A 22,947-nucleotide genomic window follows, 5' to 3' on the forward strand; every position below is an offset into this window, starting at 1 on the left:
GTACATCATAGAAAGAACGTTATGCAGATATTAAAATTACTGAACAGAAAATAACATCAAGGAACAAAGCACAATACAAGGCTGTATTGTTACAACTAGTAAACATCTTAGAAGCAAAGGTTTAAAAAATTACACTTTATGAGTTAGGGTAACAGGTGACTTTCTCCATACTAAATGTGGTACACTTTTCCTGGTATAATAAAAGAAAGTAAAATCAGGGCAAAGTTGAATTAGAAAAGCATACTTTGTTCTTTGTGATTGGAGTAACTACATCAAAAATGAAAGGCAAGAAATTTTGGCCTGCCAGATGTTACTATTCACTTGTTAGTTTTTTTCCTTAATTGCAGGCACAGTGCCAAAGAAGAAAAAAAACATTTCTTGAACGTTTTTGGAATGTCTTGGAAACCAAACAGATTAAATGAAAGCAAACATTCTGTCTCAAAGCGGCCACTGCATAGAGCAGGCCGGCCTGCACACCCACTCGGCTTCAGTGAAGCCAGCGGACTGTGCTGCTTCCCCACGAGGGGTGGATTCTGGGGAGGGCAGCGCTCAGGAGGAGACCTGCCTCAGGGGATCCGAGGTTTTGCTGTATCACGGGAGGACGCTGTGTGGGAAAGACCGGAAGAAGAATCATATGTGGGATAAAGACCAGTGTTTCCAATCTCCACTACAACATCCTGATCAAAAATAACCTACTGGGGCTTCCCTGGTGGCGCAGTGGTTGAGAATCTGCCTGCCAATGCAGGGGAAACGGGTTCGAGCCCTGGTCTGGGAAGATCCCACATGCCACGGAGCAACTGGGCCCGTGAGCCACAACTACTGAGCCTGCGCGTCTGGAGCCTGTGCTCCGCAACAAGAGAGGCCGCGATAGTGAGAGGCCCGCGCACCGCGATGAAGAATGGCCCCCACTCGCCGCAACTAGAGAAAGCCCTCACGCAGAAATGAAGACCCAACACAGCCAAAAATAAATAAATAAAAATTAAAAAAAAAAAAAAATTAAAAAAAAAAATAACCTACTGAACTCTGTGTATTTCTATAAGTCATCTCAAATTCCCACTGGAGCAAGATGATTATCTACATAAATAAAACATCTAGATTTAAAAAACAACAACAAGAATTTACTGTATGCCCAGCACTATCAAAGGCGTTCCGGTGGGGTTGAGTGGTAGACACTTAAACAAGGCACCTGCCCTCACAGCGCCTAACACCTGGTAGGGGAGACGGGGTGGATGGGAGGGGCTACGAGAGTGGGGCTATGAAGGTAAAGCAAGAAAAGAACGAACGAGACCAGCGTTCTACTAGATAAAGGAGGAGAAGGAAATGAGAAGAGAAGGGACAGGGGCCCGTAGGGCTGGGAGACATTAAAAAAGACATCCTGGGAAGATAGGGAGCCCGTGGACCACAGAACCCGGAGACGTAAGAGCATCACGTAAACTCAGTGGAGTTTCGTTTGGCTTCATGGTCCTGCTTTCCATTTGGGGAACTAGGAAACCTCATTTTGATTCAAGTGCAAACATGTCTTGTTCATTTTGATTTACTGGAGGAATTTCAGCCAAGTCCTCAGCGTAGCACAGCACTCAAGTTGTCATTTCTTTGAAAGACACAGGTGACATCTGCGTGCAGCCGCGTTCCGCAAGCCGTGTGCCCGCCGCCCGCCAGCTCCGAGCCCATCAATCTCGGTCTCGGCTGGCACATCCAGCCTCTGTTGCCAGGCTGCTGAAGATGCCTCTGGTCCTGGTCAAAGATGATTTGAAAGCTTAAATAGGCACTAAAATTATTCTGTTTTTTTATTACTTGAATGATAACCTAAGATATTCCTGAAGGATATGGCCCGGGTTTTTATTACTATGCAGATAAGCAAAGCTTACTTTAATCTGCTGTCAGATTAAAAAGCTGTGCTATCTTTTCCAAGAGTTCATATGACACTGGGACAGGGACAGCACAGATTTTTTTTTTTTTGGAAATTGAAGACCACATGGGAATTTCTGCATGAGTCAGTCAGCATCCATAGGGCATCACCTTGATGTCAGGTACTATGCTGGACAAAGCAGTTTAATACACACACGTGCACACACATACACATATACACACACAACACTTACATACACACACGACACATACACACATACATACACTTTTACACACACATACATACACTTTCACACACACATACACACATTACACACTCACACATGCACACACACACACACACACAACAGGAGCCTAGCTTCCAGAGTACTCTGAGTGAGCCTCTTAGATCAGAAGGAACATTAAGTAAGGCCATGAGGATTCAGTCCCACATGCGAGGACAGGGTGTGGGGTGTGAGGCTGACACGTGGCAGTCCCAAGCACCCAGCCACTGCAAGGCCACGTGACCTTCCACCCAACTCCCGCCATGGCTCCGACCTGCTCTTCCCTGCCCCTCCCCTGCTCCGATCATTCTGACCACCCCCCTGTTCCCGGGCATGTCAGGGCCCTCCCACCAGGGCCCTGTACAAGCTACCCCCACTGTCTGGCACCCTCTTCCAGAGGTCTCCCTGGCTTGTTCCTTCACGTTCTTTTGGCTTTTCCCCAGTTCCATGCTCTGAGGAAGGCCTTCCCCGGCCACCCTATCTCTCTGTATAAAAGGCCACCCCTTCTCATATCCCTGTGCCCTGTGTTATTTTTGTCCCCAGCACTTACTACTGTCCAACATAACATATGGTGTACTTATCTACATTGTTTACCATCCTTCTCCCCTACTAAAATGCCAACTCCACGAGGGCAGGACATTTTGCCTGTTTAGTTACTGCTCCATCCCCAGCACGGGGCAGGCATTCATGAACGCTTATCAGACGCTATCAGGTGAATGAACAAATGCCCTTTTGTGTTCCTTGGTCTGTGCCAGGTGCTTCACTTAAGTCATGTGTTGGAAGCCTCTCAGCAATTCCGTGGGGCAGATGTTATTTCAGGAATTTAAATGTTTGTCCTTAAGCCCATGTGATATTTTGGAGTCCTTCTCAGGGCAAGGCCAGCTGGATGTTTCCCCAAAGCGTTCACAGCACAGTGCCCATAATTTTGGTATATTTACTCTGGCCTGAGGCCTGCGGCCTTGCAGGCTTGTAGACACTTGGCCAGGTGTTTCAAACTGCCAGTATATTCATTCACAGCAAGACAGAAAACTGCCCCACGAACAAGCATGAGCACCACAGGCCGTGGATATTCTTTCCTGTGTAGCCAGACCCACGGGGAAACTAAACCATCGCAGCAGCATACAGCCCTCCGGCTTCCATCTCCACGTTAGGAACCCCGCCTGAGGTTTGGACCACTCTCGGCCAGGTCAAAGCCCCTGGCCCCGGGGCAGCGCTTGGAGGGAGGACTGGCCCCTCTCCTTGCCCCCTCCGTTTCCATTCTCCCTCTTCTCTGCCCCGCTCTGGCCCGGGGGGCCGGCCTTCATCCCCAGGCTCTCGTGCCCTCAGGCCTCCAGTCGGAGGCCAGCAGGAGGCGCCAGCAAGACAGACGAAGGGCAGGAAGAGCAGGGTATTCCCTCAAAATGCCCATGGCAGGGCCATCAATTTGACAGCGGCTACTGGGCCCAGTGACGTCATACCCCCTCAGGCCTCTCATCGGCAGCGTGGTGCTAGCTCCCCGCTGTGCAAAGGCCCCAGATGCTTCACCAGCTCTGTGGGTTCGATTTTAGATCAGTGTAACCCTATCTTTGTCAATAATCTGTTTACTACACCCTCTTCAGTTAACCCTTCAAGCGCCATCTGACTTCTCCCAGGACCCAGGCGGATGCAACCTCACTACCAGTGTTTAACTGGATATTCTCCATAGTCTGCAAGGTTCATCAGCTGGCCAACTCTTCTACCGGATCACGGGAGCTTTTCTAGATCAGCGCTGACCCACAGAGCTTTCTGTGACAATGGAAATGTCCTTGATCTGCACTGTCCAACGTAATAGCCACTGGCCACGTGGTCTATTGAGCACTTGAAATGTGACTAGTGAAACTGGGGAACTGTTTAATTTTATTCCATTTTAATTAATTTTAATTTAAATCACCACATGTGGCCACCGTATTGGACAGCCCAGGGCTAGCCGCTCACTCAGTCAACTACTGCTGGCCTGGCAGTTATTTATTTGTCCTTCAGATGACATATCTGTGTCTCATCTCTTATGGAAGCAGTTTTCCTAATTTCCAAGTTTTTGATGGGAAGCTCACCGTAGCCCCCAGAACTTACAACAACATTACCCAAGAGTTTAGACATCGCGGCGAAGCGGGCTGTGCCATAGTAGTTATGAGACCCTGGCCCTCCTGCAGGCGGGGTTGTGGAGCAGTGTGACACAGGACCTCTTCCTGGCATCCCCACCTCTGCCTTGTTTCCACTGGGGAAGTGCAACAAAATTCCCCCTTTATCCAAATAGGAAGGAATTTAGCAAATAGATAATAACATAGCAATAGGGAGTAAGTTCAGGGGGAGGAGTGACTTCCTGACGGGGGACGGGGGAGGGGCACCGGGCACGCCCAGGCCGGGCTCTGTCCCCTGTCCCGGAGCCTGCTGCCCGCAGGAAGCATGCAATCTGCCCTCTCCTGCGCCAGGAGACCTTTCAGGGCAGGCCGGCAGGTGGAAGGGGGGAGGGGGTGTCTGGTTCTGGAGCTCAGTGTCAGAAAGCCTGCTTCACAGCAGACGAAAACTAAGCCTGGCATTTATCAGTGATTAGGGATTAAGATTGGTTCTCCCGTCTGCCTTACTCTTGTCTTATTTCTGAAATGGCTCAGAACGTGGAAAGGAAAGAGAGGTGTTATTTCAGGACTCCTCAGACACTTCAATTTAAGAGTCGGGTCAATATTTTGCCATGATGACTGTGCCATCTGACACGGCAGGGAGAGCTAGCAAAGGAATGATGCAGCCCCAGGAAGGGGCTCCACGAAAGGAAGTGTGTGCAGGAAATGCAGGGCCAGGACAATAAGGCGAGACTTACCATTCTGGGTCTGAATCAAACTCTGTTTTGATGGTTACTTTATCAGTTGGGTACGCAGCTTCAGGACGGAAGGCACTTTGTATTGTTCACTGTCGAACCTTCAGCACTTAGAGGTGCCTGCACATAGTAGTTGCTCAATAAACATTTTTGGATGAATAAATGAAACACGATTGCCAGTGGTAGCAACATAGACTCCTTTTACAGGTGAATACCTGAGGCCAAGGGAACTCGATTACTCAAGGAGAAACTGCCAATTCGTGGCGGACCCCAGGCTCCCACGCCACTTCTCTTTCTTCTCCTCCAGGCTGCCTCCCAACTCCAGGCTCTGGACGAATGATCTCACCTTTAAGCCAGTTTATCTCAATTCTTTAGTCTCTGATTTTTCTGACCAAACAAAGCGGTTCCTCTCCCCAAACATGACTTGTTTACGCTTGTAAGCTCTGTTCGCTCTGAGCGTCTGTGCACTCTTCCCACCGTTGAACCAAGCAGGGCCCTTTAAATCCCCATTCAGACCTGCTCCCCTCTGAGAACTCCTTCCTGATCTACTCACCTGGCTCTAGTTGCACCGAGAAAGCTATTATATAAACATCCTTGTGAGCTGCAGTAGTTTCACTAGAACCGTAGGTGGAACTGAAAGATATGGGTGTGGCCTCCCAGCTCTCGTCTATTTGCCTCTGTCCACCTCCGTTACCTCCCAAGACACAGGGTGGGACCCAACGGCTCTGGCCGTGCTCCCGAGACCCTGTCTCCCGCTCAGAAGTGACCAGTCCAGGCGTGGACGGCTGACCCAACCTAAGCTTGTCAGATGTCTCTCCCAGCAACTAGAAACTTCGAGTCGAGAGACACGGAGCTCTGGGGGCGGGGGGCGGGGGAGGGCAGTTGAGGCGAGGGTCCTGGCTGCTGACCTCGTCCACAGCAACGTTCTAAATAGAAATGCCACAGATGCAGCGGCCCAGCTTCCTGCAGCCGCCTGGTCCCTGTTGTTTCCGAGGCCTGGGTTTTCGCCCCTTCTTTGGATCCTCCACACCCCAGCATCCTTCCAGTACTTTCTCGCTTTTGCATTAGCCAGAGAGAGTGAGTTCCTATGAACTGCTATCAAGCTAAGACATAAGCCAGTCTCCTCGTTTTGAAGATTGGAAAACTCGAGGCCTGGAGACAGCTGCTTTCCCTTCTTGGGCAGGTCTGTCCTCTCTTCTTACACTAGTTGGCACCTGTCTCTTTGCCATCTCCCTCCTCGCCTACATCCCACCACCCGCCCTGGCGCGAGCTCGCACACAGGCCACCGTGCACTCCTCCCGGCCAAGCCTGGGCTGCCCTTGGGCACATATGCTGCACCTCACTCCGCTCCCCCACTGCCGGGCCTGTTTCTCGAGGGAGGCAGCTTATAAAACACGTTTCCTTTACGGCTTTTGCCCTTGCTCTCCCCACAGCCATCCATCACCGGTCATCCTTCAAGGCCATTTGCTCACTAGCTTCCGAGCTGAGATCCAGGAACGTGAAAAGCACTGTTTAAGAACAAGACTCCATCACTGATCTGCATGCGTTTTGCCAGCCCCAAGAATTAACAGCCAAGTTCTGGGTTCCATAACAACAGACAGTAGTTGACACTTCCAGCTGGAAGATTTAGGTTTTTATTTGCAGCTCTGCTTTTTTGTAGGACTGTGGCTGAAAGACGGCATTATGTCTAGACCGCCCTCCTTTCAAGGCCACCTTCAAAGCTTCCAACTCTACCAAGGTTGGGGAGTGGAGCTGCAACACGGAAGGGAATGAAACTTCCCTCTCTGTAAAAATAATAAAATAGAATAGATTAAAATATAAACTCTGACTACTTATTTATTTTAAATTCTTCTGTGAGAAAGGTAGGATATCTGTTCATCGGATTTAATGTCTTTCAGAAACTCACTCTGATTTTTTTTTTAAGACCCCTTTTTACAATAACTACTCCATTATCTTCACAAAGATGGGTCATTTAATTCGAACTTTAAAACAGAAATAGAAAAGGAGACTTGTGGTCCCTTGGGGAGTGAAGGAGAATATTTGTTTTCAAAATTAATTCTGAAGTTTTATCATTCAAGTCTTGATTTTCAGTACCTAATGATAAGTTAGTACCTATATATTTTCTGTGCAGTTCTGCAACAATATTTATTAGGTATTGCACTTACTGTGTCCCCAGCTATCTTGATGTATCCTTAAGGAGTTTAAAATCTAGGTATAGAGACCAGACATTCACCTAAAACAATCAAATAACAACCTAAGATGGATAGATTTGCATCCCATGGAGGTCAAGAAGCAGGAGATTTTTATATAAATCTGTTTATGATTTTCAGAGACTGGTTCCCTCTCAAAAGCATGATAGTGATGGAATAGCCACAATCCAAATTATGAAGCACACTTTATGAAGGCAACACATTATGCAATGACTCTAAAAACTGACATGCTTCATTAATGACGTTTTTATTTAAATCAAAGAAGAATAATTCTCAAGCCATGTTTCATAACCACATAAATAACACCATTGTTCAAGGAAGTTAGAAAAGTACAGAGACACCTTAAAAATTATTTCCCTGTGTGATGTCAGTGGAAAAGCCAGTTAGACGGCTTCACTCCCAGACTCACTGGCCCGGAAGGCACAGGCTCAGCCAGACGCTCACACTGTGACCCACTCAGGGTCATGTTTGCTGCCTCATGGCGGGGGAGGCTGGCGCTGCAGATTGATTGGTTCCCATGGACGCCAGGCATACTTCAGATGGCAACACGGTTGACACAAATTCAAGAGGAATGTGGAATGTGACAAAGAAGACTCCCAATCTATTTTCATTCCAGGATGGAAGAACCTGTAATGGTTAAGGACACAAACTTAGGAGTCCAATGGCCTGAATTGGTTTCCTAAGTCTACCACTCTTTAGCAGTGTGATCTTGGGCAAGTAACTTCTCTGCCTCAGTTTCCTCATTTGTAACATGCAGATAACGGAAGGTTTAACTATGAGACGTGTGGGCCTCAGTTTCCTCATTTGTAACATGCAGATAACGGAAGGTTTAACTATGAGACGTGTGGTGCCTGGCACATGGTAAACACACAATCGATGTAAGCTGTTTTTTCACTGAAGGCTATTTGAATTATTTCGTAAAGAATACACTGGTCCACATGGGGCAGTGGTCTCTGGACCTTTTGCCCCTTTTCTTCAGGACTACATCCAGTTGTATAAATCAGCTGGAGAAAAGGAAAGGTGAGGAATGACAGAGTCCGTGTGAGTATTCCCTGCATCCCCTTTACACATGACTTCTGTCCACTGGTGTTTACATTCTGTTGTCTACCCACACTACATGATCCAGGACCACACCACCTGCAAGGTAGATAACCTCCAGGATGGAGCTAATAGACCGCAGTCATTGAGTCAATGTTTTCCATCTCAAAGTATGTATACACAGAGGACAAAAGTAGAGCCAGGCAAAGAGAGAAGAGGGGGCATGGGAGCCTGAGCAAGATGAGGGAAGATGCCACCTCCCCAGTGCTTTGAGTTCTTAAATCAATCCCGTGACATCTCTCTGGCCAATGGGCCTTTTAGGAGAATAGGTGGTGATCAGGACATTTACAGCCTGAGTGATGTTTTTACCCAGTTAATCCTGGTCTTCTGCTACGGGAGCCTCGTAGAAATCTACCTGGAATCTTTGTCACATCAACCTGGAGAACAGCATCCTTCCCCACTGCTCTGAAAACCCGAGGGCAGAAGCCTTGTCTTCTTGCTTTTTCACATCTTCCCCAACCTGGCACTGTGCTTCAGACGTGCTAGCACTCGGCACATAGTTTTTGACTGCTGGATCGGATCCTGAAAACCTGTAACAGAATCATCCAAATAGTTCAGCTCCACATAGGAGCCCATGCATTTGCGCCCTTTCCCTTGGAAGGGCTGGGGGACACGCTGGGGAACAGGCAGTGCACTTGGGAAGGCTCTCCAAGTGTTGGAAACCCATCAGGGGATCTGGTCTCCAAAGCCTCATACGTCACCAGCCTCTTGCTAACCACTGCCATGCGATGGGGCCTGGATGTGATGTCATTTGACTTTGGCAGATGGCAGAGTAGTTTTGAAATTCATCCAGGTGCCTCCTCACAAGAAACGCCTGAAGGACCTTTAGTTCCTCCCAGACCCTTGTTTTTAGTGAGGCTCCAGCAAACTGCCATCGTTGATAAGTATAATTGGCCAGCCTTTGGATTTCAGATTGATCTTTAAAAAAAAAAAAAAAAAAAAGTTAAGTGATTATAAGAACACAGCTCTTGTCCGACTGACACAACCGAAATTTCTAGTCTTGAAATGTTCCACACTTGAACCTCAAACCATTAGGTGTCTGATTTATGAAAAGAACAAGAAATAGATTGACAACTGGATAAACCCTGTCATGGGCCAGAAAAACCGGACTATTGGCATCTTCAAAAATTTCCCCATCTAATCTTTATTATAAATCTGTATAGAATATTTGTTGGAACTTGAAATTCATCGCATACGCCCTTAATTACATTTAACTCAGATTCTCAGGCTAATTAGTTGTCTACTTCTCAAGTTTCATGGATCTGTAGAATTCTGGACTTTTAGGCCCCTTCCCTTATAAGCCTTTCGTTATGTAGTGAGGACGGGAGGGAGAGAGGAGCCGCTGGGGCCTGGGCCCCCTCTGCTCTGCTAGAGCCGAGATGAGTCTCCACGCGGTCCTACTCCTCTCTCCACTCTTCAGCTGGTCTTCGTTCTGCTCCCAGCTGCCATCCCTCTTTCAGTCATGGGCCACTTCTACAAGAGAACAGCGTTCAGCTTGTCAGGACTGATTCCCAGAAGCAGAGGTGTTTTAGTTAATGACTAACTCACCACTTCCAAAAGGGAGGCTGCAGAAAGCTGCTTCTGTCCTCTGATGAAGTCCGTTCCCTCCCAAAGACACAGCCACACTGGGTGCCAGTGCCAGTGGTGTCTTTGGTCACACGGGGACCCACCTGGGGGAGAAGGGGGCGCTCCTAGCCATGGTGAATACCGCTCCCGCCATGCCGGGCAGAAGGTAGTGCGTGGTGGCAGTGCAGGGAAGTGGGGACGGTGGCCTCAGGCCAAGAGCTGGCATGTCCCCAGGGAGCCGAAGGAGTGGCTCCATTGGGGGTTCCAATGAGTTTAACAAAACAGCAAGAACCAGAGTGGACGTCATTCCACAGGCTGAGAGCAAAGGCTCCTGCAATCGTGGGCGAGAGCCGCCAGTTCATCCTGAGCTATGCAGCCCGTGGATTAAAATAACCCACCAACCCTTTCAAGCTACCTTAGTGAAAGCCAATCATACGTTTCCAATTCAAACATAAAATTTGTGCCTAAAAATCTTCATATTGCTTCACCGTAACACATTTTTGTTATCTTCATTTTACTGTAATATTTACAGGCTGGAATATTTAACAACTGATCTTTGAAACTCTCACCTGCTCTAATTTCAGCCCAAAGATTGCAGCACATCAGCTATTTTCCTCTCCCTTGGCATAGTCTTTCTTTTTATTTTACCTTCCAACCTTGGACATGCTCTGATTACCCACTGAGCGCACGCGTCAGTGTTAGCGTTGCTTCATGATTTTAGGCAAAGGGTGGTCTTCATTCTGCCACGCTTCCGATACTTATGGGGCAACTGTGTAAACTTAGCTTTTGAAGTACCTTCAGAAGAGTGTGTAAGCAGCATTGCAAGTCTTAACCATTGTCAAACAGTAGAACCGTTTTTCATATGCTATCGGGGAGGTGACAGGGGACAATGAGAGGGTTAGCATCTTGGCACCAAAACCCGACTCTAGGGTTTGTAAAGGAGATCCATTATTCCATTTGTTTCTCAAACGTTAATGAAATATCTACCAGCTGTCAGGCACTTTACCAGGTTCTGAGGTTACAGCAAGGAAGGAGACCACTATTTCCCTTAAGAAAGTTACACTCTCACAGGGAAAAAGACCTATTATAACTTGATCGTATAAAATATCCAGTGAGTGCTTTGAGGAGCATGTAACCGGCATTATGCAAGCAGGCAGAGGGGCTCTAACTCTGCAGTGGATGGAAAAAGAGGCCCAAAAAGCTTTGTGGAGGAGCTGATGCCTGAGCTGAGCATGCAAGGATGAAGAAGAGTTAAGTGGTGGTTTTGGGGGGTGGGGTGAGGTGTCAATATAGAGAGGAGAAAGGAAAGAACATTCCAGGCAAGAGAGAGGGCATGCACAATGACAAAGAAGCCAAAAATAGCATGAAAATGCAAGAAACTAGATAAATCATTAGTGCTGTTGAGGCCGAAACTATGGGACACATAGTGTGAGGGATGAAGCTGGAGAGGCAGGACACCCCCTGGGCGTCAGTGATGGGCTTTGAGATGTCACAGCATAGTTGGTTAATATATCCTGCTTTGTGGCTATGTGGAGTATGGATTTAGAGACGATGAGATGGGAAGAAAGGAGGCCAGTTAGAAACTCAGAAAGAGATGATGAGACCCTCAACCAATGACAGCAAAGCTGGAAAGGCTGTGATGAATTCGAGAAATGTTTAGGCATTAGGCTCGACATGGCCAGATTAGAATTAACATGGGATGGGGGATAGTAAAGAAAAAGGAAATGGCAAGAATAACTTGAGGGACTGGTTGAAATCACCAACCAAAAGAGATTAGAATAAAGGAGAAATGTTAATCCTGTGTGTGCGATGAGAGCTGACATGAGGTGTGATGTTCAGGTGACAGTGTGCATTGGGCATTTTACTATCCAAGTCTGAATTTCAGGGAACAGGTATGGACTAGAGGTACAGTTTAGGAGACATCCACATACATGTGGCTCAAAAAATGCAAGTAGAGCCCAGGCAGAGTCCACTAGAGTTGTTAGAATCAAAGTCGTGGACTTAGGAACCCCAACATTTAAACAGAAGGCGGAAGATGAACAGCCCATGAAGAAGCAGAGGACTGATTAGAAAGGTAAGGAAGACTAAGACAGCAGGGCGTTCACAGGCGCTAAAGGAGCAGGAAGTTTCAGGAAGGAGGAGGCATCTCCAGGGTCGAAAGCAGCAGCTCCGCACTTGTGAATCAGGGACTAATCTGTGTCCTTTGGATTTGACAAATTGGTGCACGTTTGTTTGCCATAATAAGAGCAGCTTCAGTGGAGGCAAGGCTGGGAGCATTGAGGAGTGGGCCAGAGCCTGACAGCAACAGGTCGAGGGGAATAGTTGATGAAGAAATGGAAATGATTGATTTAATTTATTATTTCAAGAAGTTAGCTTGAGAAGCAGGGGAGTGCAGATTGAGGGAGTCTAGGGAGGGATTCTGGGATGGAAGAAGCTTGAATATATTCATTGATTGATGATAGTTGTCAAAATAGAGAAAGATTCAGAATATAGAAAGGAGAGGGTATGATAGACAGAGGACACAGAAGAAGCAGAAAGGGGTGGAGTTAAGTGCAGAAATAAAGAGGGTGAACTTCAAAACTAGAGGCACTATGATTGGAAGAAGGAAGATATGAATGGGTCTGGAGGTAGATAAATTTTCAGGTAGAGGTATGAAAGGTGGAAAGATCACAGGGGCTGTTTATCATGTTTGTAGCTGCCAAATGTCTTTTGCTCACCCCTCCTGTATTGGAGAATTTCCCATATGATGAATCCTGCCTCCACAAGGTAGAAACCAGAACTCACTCTCCTGGCATCCCTTGCTGCTGAGAGGCAGGCATGTGAATCCAGCTCCCACTGGTCAGATGCTTCTGCATGAGGTGTTGACTTGGAAGGGAGCAGCGTAAGGAGGTAGGTACATGCAGACTCCGTATTTCGGCAAATGAAGTGGAGAAGTGTTTATCTCTTCAAGCACAATAGGAAGAGAACTTCCGGCTTTCGGTTGTGACCATCATCAGTGCATGGTGCCAGCTAAGGTTCGGATTCCGACAGTGGTGTTTACTATAACAGCCCCCATGGCATGGTTGGGGCCGCATAGCTTTCAAGGGCTCTGAGGTCCTTCCGGAGATTCTCTGAACTGCAAAGTAACTTCTAACAAACATGCCATTCAACCAGTGGATTGGATTCCATTGTTTGTAACAAAGAACCCTGACTGATGCAGCCACCATGTCTAAAAGCATCAGTTTTCTCAAGACAGGAGGCAGGTCATCTGCTGAAATTGAGAGACGGGGGCCTGAAGAGTGTGATTATGATAGTATTATTAGAGTAGTTGGTGGGAACAGCGGGAGAGGAAGCTAACCCAAGACTAGCGGCAGCCTTGAGGTCCAGCTGAAGTTAGAGCCATGACCCTAGGCTGTGATTTTCCTTCTCCAGCAAAATGAGGGAGGAGTAAGGGAATGGAAAGTGGTGGTGAGAAATCAGCAAAGGAGGACTATGTTGGGGAGAGAAGAAGGAAGGGGGCTGAGGGTAGCTGATAAGCCAATAAAATTAAAGGAATCAAGGGAATAAAAGTTCCTTTGAGCTACAAGAGCAGTGCAGTGTGAGTTCATGAGAAAATTGGGAGAACAGCAGGCTGTGGCCAGAAATTGCTATGTTCAAATACCAAATTTAAGAGGTACAGAAGATCCAGGCTGTGGACAGAGCCAAAGGAGCAGAGGATGTCTTCGGAATTAAAGAGACCCAGGAAAGGGTGAGCTATGCTGTGGGATGGATCATCTATCTAGGTAGACGGTGAGATATTCCAGGTCGCTGGCAGGAATGGGAGTGGAGGGGAAGACTTTGTAACAGGTCTCAAAGTCTGTGAGTGAGGGGCAGTGCCTGGGAGCTGAGTAGGTGACAGTGGTGAAAGGGATGAGATGGGACAGCTTAATGAAACAGTCTGACACCGTGGAATGAGCTATAATGCAAGAAACATAATAGATTAGAAACAGCAGTTGTGGGTGAACATATTTCGAAAGGATACACAGCCAGAACTGACATTTGTGAAACCCAGTGTAACCATAAATAAGAAAATGGACCAGCACGAAGTGAAGGTGGTGGTAAGTTTCCATTGTCCTTCATTTGCTAAATGACAATTACCAGAAGAGATGAGACGTCCTGAGCAATAACTGACCTCAAATTTCAAATGTCCTAATCTGTCCAAGGTATCTCTAGTACGTGAGACTCCTTCAGATATTTGAGGAGGTTCCCACATACTCCCAAGCTTTCTTGGGTTCAGGCTAATCACCCCCCAATTCCTTTAACTGTACTTAACTTATCCATTCTTCCCCGGAAAAACTACACTTGTCCATGATTGATGTCACCTTAAACTGTGGCACTCAAATTCAAACGAAATTTCCCAAAGGCAACCTGACGGAAGGAGGATAGGGTGAAATTGTCAACCTTTCCTTCCAACAGCCTGAAACTGAGCCAAAAGAAAAACCCTGACATCATTTCCTGTGACACCCCCTCTTCTTCTCTCCATGCCCTTCACATGCACTTGAGCCTGAACAAAAATGTGCTGCTTGATGACAAGTGAGGAGAACAATATGAATAATGATAACAGGGGTGATGACGAGGCTCAAGCAACCCATGGATGACAGCACTGCATAGACCCAGCACCAGCCCTCCTGAGGAAGGGAACCCATAGGTTTGGATTTGTTTGCTTATTTAACCTGAACCTTACACACAGAACAAAGACTATGTGCCTTGCTCAGGGACCTGCTATCCTAATGCCAAGTTACTTCCTGGCTTGAGTCAGAAGTGCAAGCAAGCTGAGAGCATTACTGTGGCTCCCAGAGATGCCCACCTATCCCTGCATAGTGGCTGACAGACTGGGGAACTGGGACGCAGAGAAAAGGCAAAACAGAAAGAAGTACTTAACATCCTGTTCCTATTCAGCACTCTGCTGTTTGTTAAATTAAACCCTTAGGCTTAATGAAAAATAAAGCCTATAAGAAATGTGCTCTGAATTCACTTAGTTACAAGCTGAGCTTTGTTTGATGTGGAATTATCACCTCTTTTCTGAAAAACAACTGACATTATCAAGTGTCAGACATAGTCTCATGGTCAGAATACCAGCTAAAGCAAAGTAAATCAAAGTTAATAATAAACAGGAGGAAACACAGTTTGGGGAATGTAAGGTTCAGGGCTGCAGGATCTGGTTTGGGGTCATTCCTCTGTAGTGTCTCTACTAGTTAATGTTAAACATGGTAAAAATGAAATTAATGAGAGATTGTGAAGTAATAAGGAGTATTCATAGCATTGAAAAGTCGAGGAAACAGCAAATAAATTAATTATAAATATTGAAAAGCACATAAAATATTAGACAAGAAGTCCTCACATGTTACAAAGTAAATGAAACTGGAGACAAGATATCCACAGGGGTTGGAGAGGGAGGGAGGTGGCTTATGCAGAGATCATTAGACTGAGATCTGAATTCTAGTCTTTAACTCTCCCTAAGTTAGCATGGGCAAGTGAGAGGAAGGAAGGGAGGGAGGGAGGGGAGGGGGGGGAGGAAGGAAGGAAGGAAGGAAAGGAAGGAAGGAAGGAAGGAAGGAAGGGAGGGAGGGAGGAAGGAAGGGAGAGAAAGAGAGAGAGAAGGAAGGAAGGAAGGAAAGAAAGAAAGAAAAGAAGAGAAAAGAAAGAAAAGGTTCTTGTAGGTAGTGTCACCAGTGGTTTATCCCAGTCTAGGGGTTGTCCAGACACTCCACATGAGACATGTACAGAAACAAGCTAACGCAGGAAACAGGGGAATAAATTCCTATACAACTCTGAGCTTTCCTGGGCAAGCTGTCCATGTTCTAGGGAGTTCTGTGCTGGACTGTGTGGTACACTGTAACAGTAATGGTCCCAGTGAGTCACACTTCCTAGAATCTGTGCAGTGTAGCCCCTCCTATATTGACTCTGAAGGTGGCCTTGGGTTTGCCTCAGCCAGCAGGACACGAGCACATGTGCTGTGACACACCGGGCCGTGTCCTCTTGGAATGCTGCTGCTGCCGGTGGAGAAATCCGCCTGGACCCCGTGAGAGTCAAAGGCCACATGCCTGCCCCAGGGTCCAGCTGCCCTGCAAGAACAAGCCCAGGCAAGGGCAGCAGGATAACCCTCCCGGCAACCCACAGACCCATGCGGAATGTTAAAGGTTATTGTTTAAAGTCACTAAGTTTTTGGTGTTTGTTATGCAGCAAGATATAACTGATACAAGCTGGAAAGATGAGACCAGAGGAATAAAACTTTCTAATTAAGAAAATCTTCATAAAATCCTATTACGTGTTCAGCCTCACTGACAACACCAAGTGCCTCTGTGATTGCCCCACGAATTCCCACCATCCCCTACGATTAAGCTACTGGAAGGAGGAAGGAATGTACGATGAGTTCTCTGATAACCATCAGAGTTTCCAGAGTCCCTCAGGTTGATGTAATCTGCCTTCTCATGAACGCTCACACCTTTGTCTCTGTGGCCTTTGTAGTATTTATGTTTTCAACCTCATTATTAAAACTATTTTAATTGTTTTTATTCATGACATCACCCCCTAGGTATTTGGTATTTGCTCATGGCCATCAGGGACTGTTTCTTTTCATTACCCCCCGCCCCCCCAATGACACGGGTTTACTAAATGTTTGACAAGCCAGCAGATGCAATCATTCATTTCCTTTTCACTTTAGCATGGAAATTCCCATCTGTAGGTTTTCACATGCTATTTGAGAAGGAAGAGAGGGAAAGGCAGGAAGAGAAGGTGAGGGCACATGTGGCTTCTCTTCTTAATGCAAATATCCTAGAAGCAGCTCCCTCAGTTCCGTCTACTTTTTTTGCCCTACCAACAGAAAGTTTCATTATACAAATATATAACACTTAGGAAATACTATGAGGAGCTTAATAAAACAGAATTTCATTCCAGCTACAATATTAAGTTGGATCAAGATGAAAACTAAAAAAAAAACATTCTCTAGCGAACATTGTCAGACTACACTAAGAGCTCCATCAAGGGAATCTACATTCTTTGCCTTGATCTGTGTACTCAGAAATCCATGTTTTGTGTTGGTCCTTCATTAGGCATGAGGGAGATAAAACACATAAAATGCACGAGTCTATCTGAAGGAATTTATAATCTAGTTGGAGAACCAACAGCAATGAAACAGTTGAATAATAACTCAAGATGGTTCATTCCTAAAACTGCAAGACTGATCATGTAAATAATCACTCTTCTGGGTCAGAAAATGCTATGTATTTCAAAACAATAGTTGCTCACATGTGTGTCATTCACATCATAGGGATAAAAGATTTACATCATTGCACATAATGAATAATAATTTGAAAAATAATAAAGCATTAAGGGAAAATAAAAATAAGGCATATGATTCTGTGGCAGGATAATAATATAATCCCCATGAGATTATCCCTTCCTTTCATACAGACTAGCATCTCAGGTCAGAACATTCAAGTTACATGAGCCATTCCTGGGGTCAAGATGATTCCTCAAAACACACTGATAAGTTCTTAGGCTGCAAAGCTACTTAACCTTAATTTCCAAAAATAAGCTTACCCAGACTCTGCAGGGAGGCACTGACTCTCTGGGCAAGCCCAAATTCAGATTCCTTCAGCTCGCCAACAAACATGTGTTCAGTATCTGCTCTATATCACAGCCCGGGCTAGGCTTGGGGACTGCAAAAATAATGAGACAAAGCTCCAGCCATCCAATGCACGCAGGGAGAATGACAGGGTGACAGAGGCAGTAGCATGTGGGGAAAAGGGCCTTGGACTAGGTGTGGGAAGACCCGAGTCCCAGCCCTGGGATAGGCCTATCTCACCAAACATGTTGGGAGGACTGAAGGAAATCATAGCTTGAAAGTGCTTTGAGGGCTTCCCTGGTGGCGCAGTGGTTGAGAATCTGCCTGCCAACGCAGGGGACATGGGTTCGAGCCCTGGTTTGGGAGGATCCCACATGCCACGGAGCAACTAGGCCCGTGAGCCACAATTGCTGAGCCTGTGCGTCTGGAGCCTGTGCTCCGCAACAAGAGAGGCCGCTACAGTGAGAGGCCCGCGCACCGCGATGAAGAGTGGCCCCCACTTGCCGCAACTAGAGAAAGCCCTCGCACAGAAACGAAGACCCAACACAGCCATAAATGAATGAATAAATAAATAAATGAATAAATAAAAAAAATTTTTTTAAAGTGCTTTGAAATGTTGATCTGTACAGATTTATGGTGTCATGATGATTTAGCACACACTCGGAGGACTAGAAACCATTTCTATGTGACATTAAGTGTCATCTCTTTAGTGACATATGTTACTTCCTAGGAGTCTAACTAGGAAATGTTATTTAAAGGAAAAAACAGTAGAATTTGAGTCTTTTGTTTCCCAGGCACTTGATTAGACTTTTTTTTCAGCCAGTTCGGGAGGGCTGCTCACCACACAGCAAAACTAGCAATAAAATTCATGCTTTCAAGCCCAGTATTGACCAGAAATTCCTCCTCTTCCATTAAAGACTCAAAGTAATTTCTGGATGCTGGATGCATTCTTCCCCCTCTCATGTGTGAACCCCTCCCCTGCTAGTTAGGAGTACAGATTTGAGGCTCCACGGGAAGCACCAATGCGAAGCAAAGCTCACTTAGGAAATCAGCTGAGTCATGTAGACATTTAAAAAAAATCACCTCCACTCTCTTTATTCTTCTGGCGTTGATTCCTCTGTTCCTTCTTCTTACGTCTCTTCCTCTGGGCAGAATTTGACCCAAGGAAACACTCAGAATTGATTGGTGGTTCCATCAGTACCTGCTTATTGCACTGAAGAAAGAGGGAGGGTCACAGCCTCAGGTCTGCCTTCTCCAGAGGGGCTGAAAAGCTCGATGTGGCACCTGCAAGTCTCCTTCTGCAAGTGCTATGAGCACGGCCAGCAGAGCCCAGAGGGGAGACCTGTGCCCCATAGCTGGCCTCGAGCTGGTGCAGCCCCGAAGAGGCTCCTGTCTGCCTCTTCATCACCAGACAGAGGTGCTTATGTTGGAAGAGAAACACAGGTGATGGTTCCCTTCATTCTTACTCCTGAACTCAGTAAGGTAAATGATCTGGTTAATTTATTATAGTATAATAACTCTGTAAAGACTGTATGTCGGAAACTCTTTGTTTTAATTCTGTTTTCACCACTAAAGCTCTGTTATGGTTAACCTTGCTTTCCCCACATTTTTTTCAGCTGCAAAATGAGGTCCAGATAACGTCCAAATTCCTTCCAGCCCTAAACATTGTGTATGATGTACTATCCTTTAGCAAGGACAGAGCTGTAGCATGCACTCCCAGTGACGGTTCCCAGTGTGGCTATATAAACTCTATGAATACAGACTCCTTTCTCCAAAGGGAGTCTGTCCTCTTTCATATCCCCTATTTATAAAACATGATCTGTCATCTGTTGGCCATAACTTTCCATTATACTGGATGCTATACAAATGTCCTTGTTAAAATGCTGACATGCCAATAAAATCAACTCTCCATTTCAAACTTAAACAATGGCATTCACTGTTGAGGCCATAAACTGGCTCTTCTTTAAACATACACTTAGGAGAAGAGGCATAGTATCTTACTTTACCCCAGGGTAACGCTCTCCTTGTTGTTAAAGAAGAGTCTTTAGGCAAACAGAGTATAATGGGGGAGATGGTCCTAGAGGGCAGAACTAAAGAGCTATCTCCAGGAAAGGCAAGGACGTGAGCAGAAGAACGCCTGGAGCCAGGAGCCTAGGTGGGAGTCTCTGGGCCAGAGTGCAAGCCCTGTCCTCAACCAAAAGGCCAGAGGGAATATCTGGGTTTCACAACCAGGAAGCAGTGAATGGAAGGAAAGAAGCAAAACTCAGGCCTGCTGAGCGGCAGTGACGAGCCAGACACTGCATTTGTGAAATGAGAGGCTGTCCATCCCCAGACAAGGCTGTGGGACTAACTTCAAGACCAGAACCAAGAAGGTGAACATCTAGTTCTATGTTTATTTTAGTAAAGTCTAGGGGCTGCCGTTACTACTCCTTCAAAATCTCCCTTAACCAATTTACTTTGTTCCCACATATTTTAGTGGTTCTCACCCTTGGCCACACCTTAGGATCTCCTAGGATGCGCTGGGAAAATGTTGATGTCTGTGCTCCATCCCATCCCCATCAAAAGAACCCCTTGGAGGAGGGGACAAAGGGGCAAACTTTAAACCTCCCTTAGGTTATTTGTTTTTTTTTTAAATTACATCTCATTGTTTTAATTTGCATTTTTTTAAAAATTTATTTATTTTTTATTTTTGGCTGTGTTGGGTCTTCGTTTCTGTGCGAGGGCTTTCTCTAGTTGCGGCAAGCGGGGGCCAGTATTCATCGCGGTGCACGGGCCTCTCACTATCGCGGCCTCTCTTGTTGCGGAGCACAGGCTCCAGACGCGCAGGCTCAGTAGTTGTGGCTCACGGGCCCAGTTGCTCCACGTCATGTGGGATCTTCCCAGACCAGGGCTCGAACCCGTGTCCCCTGCACTGGCAGGCAGATTCTCAACCACTGCGCCACCAGGGAAGCCCCCTTAGGTTATTTTAATATGTGCTTGAGAACTACTTCTGGGATCGCCGGCAGTAAAGCTTTATAAAACTAATTTGAATCTGTGTAATTTTTGAAAAGATGGCACGTGAGAAAGAGGTTAGGGAATCAAAACCTGATTCTGAGTCTGGTCCAAGATTAAGAGATGAGACTTTGGTTTAATTTGCATTAGGAGACCTACTCCAGGCTGCCTGGGAAGATCCAAGGATGCCAGGATGCTAGCAACAGCTTTTACAGAAACACAAGAAATGAGGAACGTCTTGTCACCAGCCCATAGCGTGGGTTTGGAGGAAACAATACCATAAAGGTCATTCAGCAGAAACATCAAAAATTAGAGTAATCTAATTAATTTAAAAATGATGTAAAGACCAATAATTTATCTTGCTATTCATGAAGATGAAAAAATAAAAGCCACACAGAGTCATAAAGGAATGAAAATCGTTCAAAAGCAAATCTAACTGCTGGCAAAAAACTGAAGACAAAGTAGCCCTTCAATACGTTTAAAAAAAAATTGACGACTAAGATTTATTTTGAGATTTGGTCAATTTTTAGTAAAATTAAAATTTCTTAGTCTTTTTCTTTCACATCTACTTCACAGTCACTGAGGGACAAATGTATAGTTTACTTCTTGGAGAATTAAAAGCATGGCTGGAATTTCTGTTACTGATGATAAAGTATGACAGGAAAAACATTATTGGTGTTTATGCTATTTTCTAAAGAAAACATCTGAAGGTAACTTTCATTTTCTATAAAACTCACACACTTATGAAAAGTGGTCTTCTTGGTCTTCCTGGCAGCACTGGGGCTGCTGTGGTGTCTCACAGCTGGGGGGTGACCTATGCTTTGTCGCCTCTGCTCGGCGTCCCTCCAGCTGCACAGAGCCGGCCGTGTGGCTGTACATGGCAGCCTACAAGCAGGGATCTTAAGCAAGATTCTAAAAGGAATGCCCCGGAACGTGTTCATCAAAACGTAGACCATCTGCTTCATGGTATCCATTACTACAAATAAATGACTAATTTTAAAAATTAGTATCAAGTAAATAGATATTTAGCTCTTCTCTTGGAACGTGGCCCTGGATGGGCATCGGGAACTCCTGAACACTCCCAATCATAGGGGTCTGTGACTCGCCCGTGGCCAGCAAGCAGGAGAGGCGCAGCCCCCGGCCCCTGCCAAGGCCCGCGGGCCCACACCTCACACTCGACAGGGGCCCTGCCGGCATGTGAAGGCGGCAACCCTCCCACAACTCATCCTGGATCACGGGGTGGGGACATGCTTTCTTCTGAGGGCATGGGCCCAAAGGGAGGGAAAATAATTGAGGGCCTCATAATTAAGTAACAGAGCCATTGTTGTTTTTGGAGCAATAGAAAACATTTTAACTGTCTGCTTTTGAAATTAACGAAAAAATATATTTTCTATATCAGATTATGCCAATGGAAAGAGGAAATAATGGGTGATGGGAGAGAAGGAACAGAAAGGGAAGGTGGTAGCGGAGAGGGGGACAAGGTGAAGAGGATGGAGGGGGAAGCAGAGATAAGAGAGGAGGAGAAGAGATATCTTACCAATACAGGAGCGAGGCCCATGGCAAGGAAGATGTAGAGGAGGCGGCAGAGAAAAGGAAAGACACACCGGGCTCCTCACTGAGCGAATGATGCAGCAGTGTACAGTCTGTGCTCAGTCGGGCTGTTAACACCCATTCAACCAACGTGTACTGCGTGCCTGCTGTGTGCCTGGGTGTCAGGTAGGATTCAAACTTGCCTGGGATCAGTCCTGGCATCACGTTTATGATTTCAAAGAGGCATGAAACATACACACAGCTACTGTACAAGGCAGTGCTGCCCCGAGGACGGCAGCAGGGCCCGGCTGTCTGCTCCCTGTGGGTCCCAGTGTCACCACGGGCCTGGCACCCAGCAGGTGTTCATTAAATGCTTCTCAGATGTGTTAAATGCTAACTTCGTAGTTCTTCAACCGCTCCACCATGCAGTGTTAGGGTTCACTCTGAGTTGGCCACAGCAGCTAGCCGGGGGGCAAATGACACTCCGGCCAGAAACACCCTACAGGCCATTCATTTAATAAGCAGTGGGAACCAAACCAACCAGAAATTCTTCCCTGATAGGATCCCTAGAATAGTTCTTAAATAGCTCCTCAGGAGCCCTGACCTCTGCCCCCAGGTTCTACCTTTGAGTATCTTCCGAGATCTGGAGAGGCTAGAAATGGGTTTCACTTCTGAAGGAGCAAGTCAGGTGGGCTGCGTAGACGAGGTCCACACGCGCTGTTTACAGCCTCTCTGCCGGACACCTGCGACCTGGGCGTCACCAAAGCAGGCTGTTTGCTTCACACATTCTGAACGTTCCTCTAGACGTAAAATGCCCTCCAACGTTTCCGCTCTGCTTCTGCTGAACTGTCCTCCCAGATTTCCTTCTCCGTCGGCAGCCAGCTCCTCCCCCGTGCACCACCCCGACCTGGCCTGGCCGCAGTCCACGGCCTTCCTTCACCCTCTTTCCTTCTCGCCGCGTTTCTTTCATTTTCTCCGCCCTCTCCGCTGTCTTCATCTTCTCCGGCC

The 22,947-nt window shown here is 46.5% G+C and overlaps 1 long non-coding RNA gene across 2 annotated transcripts; it reads right to left on the reverse strand.

Annotated features, from left to right (window-relative positions):
* Positions 1 to 7,424: 7,424 nt before the first annotated feature.
* On the reverse strand, positions 7,425 to 22,908 carry LOC118887937. 2 transcript variants are annotated; one of them, XR_005018213.1, is made up of 3 exons: positions 22,563 to 22,908; positions 8,623 to 9,185; positions 7,425 to 7,796 (listed from the first exon to the last, which is right to left on the reverse strand). It is a non-coding gene; the product is annotated as an uncharacterized LOC118887937 (long non-coding RNA). The 2 variants fall into 2 exon arrangements; XR_005018212.1 differs by having other exon boundaries at positions 8,577 to 9,185.
* Positions 22,909 to 22,947: the final 39 nt, after the last annotated feature.

The sequence above is a fragment of the Balaenoptera musculus genome, chromosome 21 (assembly GCF_009873245.2).
Source record: "Balaenoptera musculus isolate JJ_BM4_2016_0621 chromosome 21, mBalMus1.pri.v3, whole genome shotgun sequence".
Lineage (NCBI taxonomy): Eukaryota > Metazoa > Chordata > Mammalia > Artiodactyla > Balaenopteridae > Balaenoptera > Balaenoptera musculus.